General features: G+C 39.1%; 1 non-coding gene across 1 annotated transcript; it reads left to right on the top strand.

Annotated features, from left to right (window-relative positions):
• The first annotated feature begins 809 nt into the window (after window positions 1-809).
• On the top strand, window positions 810-916 carry LOC141694337 (small nucleolar RNA R71). The gene has a single exon (XR_012563652.1). It is a non-coding gene; the product is annotated as a small nucleolar RNA R71 (small nucleolar RNA).
• Window positions 917-1953: the final 1037 nt, after the last annotated feature.

Below are 1953 nucleotides of genomic sequence, written 5' to 3'. Positions count from 1 at the left end.
TTGCTGAATTTGGGGGCTTGCGACCTTTTCAGACCTCAAGGTGATGGCATTCACCTGTTCTTTAACTTCCGTCTTGCCTGGATTGGCTTCTGTATCACTAGGAAGCGTTCCTGGTGGTCAATTCAATAAGGCGTTAGCAATTTTCCCTATTTGATTTTCCAAAGTCTTGATATAAACAGCATGTCTTTCGCATATAAGAGACTGGTTTTTGCACATAAGCCTCAACTCCTCCAATTCAGATTTTGTATTCGAATATTGACCTGCACCTCCATGATTTAGTTGTTGAAGTTGGAGTTGTTGTCTTGGTGCAAATTATTCCAGTTTAAAACTGCTGGAATGGCTATTACATCACATTCTGATTGTTGCTCAATCTGTAGTTAGGATGATTCCAGTTGTCAGGATGATAAGTGTCCGAAAGTGGTTGTTGCGATCTCTGAAAGTTGCTCACAAACTGAGCTGATTCACTAGATATAGCGCATTGCTCCGTCGCATGCGAACCTGCACACAGCTCACAAACACTGGTTATCTGATTAACACCATAGTTATCCAGGGAATCGATCTTCATAGACAACGTCTTTAGTTGAGCAGTGATAGCCGTAGCTGTATCCACTTCAAGAACTCCTGTTACCTTGCCCTGTGGAAATCTCTAGGTTGGATACTGATATTTATTAGCAGCCATCAGTTCAATTAGATTATAAACTTCCTCATAGCTCTTTGCCCGTAAGGCTCCACCTGATTATGTATCAAGCATGGGTCTTGACTGTGCTCCCAACCCGTTATAGAAGCAATTGATGATCATCCAATCAGGCATTCCATGATGAGGACACTTCCTAAGCATCTCCTTGTAGCGCTCCCAAGCTTTACATAAGGATTCTCCCGATTGCTGCACACATTGAGTAAGAGCATTCCTCAATGCAATTGTCTTCGCCATAGTGAAGAATTTAGTAAGAAACATTATTGAACTTGAAGGTGTCACGGATCTCGATGAAATCCCTAATATGCATATTAGGATCTTCCGCTGGAGAACCCCCAAACTGGATTAAATTATGTACCATCTTAATCGTGCCAGGCTTGATTTCAAAGGTATAAGCTGCGATCGCTGGCCTGACAATGCTAGATTAAATGTCATTGATCTTGGGTTGAGAAAAATCCATCAACGCTTTCGTTGGTGTTGCTAGATCTCCCATTGCAATGAGTACCTGAAACACAAATAAGTAAACCGTGAGAGCAAAAGAATCTGAGTCAGTGAACTTTAACGACCTCTGATGCCAAGCACATAAAATAAAATTAACACCGAGTCCCCAGCAGCGGCGCCAAAAACTTATTAGGGTGAAAACACGCGCTAAAATTACACGCAAGTATACGCGTTCACAAGTAGTATAAGATATAAATCAGATTCGTTCCCACAGAGACTCTTTTTAGTTAACTTAAGAATATGTGCCTATGCAACAATGGTATGGCTATCGCTTAATGCTAAGACAATAACAAGTTGAGAAGTTTATAGCTAAGATTAAACTAACATGCAATAAACTAAGAATAAAAATGATTGAATTGACTATATGAGACAAACATGGGATTCTAACTTCATTAAATACTTCATTCAAAGTCATTGTTCTTAACCTTAGTATGCAATGGTGATGACAACTAATCAGATAACACGAAACTAGTAAACGCCAACTGTTAGGTCACACACACACTGTAGAGGGGGTGAATACAGTGTATAGTACACTCAAATCGAACTTTAAGAACTTAAGTAACAGAAAACAAACTTTATTGAAACAATAAACTCTGTTACAGTATGGAACTGTTACCTCTCAGTGATGAACAATATCACGAGAGCTGCTAGGGTTACAATGAATAATCTTTTCGAATAATGATAACACTTATAGTGTAAACCCTATGTCTGTGTTTATATACTACACAGTTACAAGATAATCGCTAATTGATATGGAA

Source organism: Apium graveolens, chromosome 10, assembly GCF_009905375.1.
Source record: "Apium graveolens cultivar Ventura chromosome 10, ASM990537v1, whole genome shotgun sequence".
NCBI lineage: Eukaryota > Viridiplantae > Streptophyta > Magnoliopsida > Apiales > Apiaceae > Apium > Apium graveolens.
The sequence above is the reverse complement of the archived record's forward strand: the minus strand, read 5'-3'. Positions and strand labels throughout refer to the sequence as shown.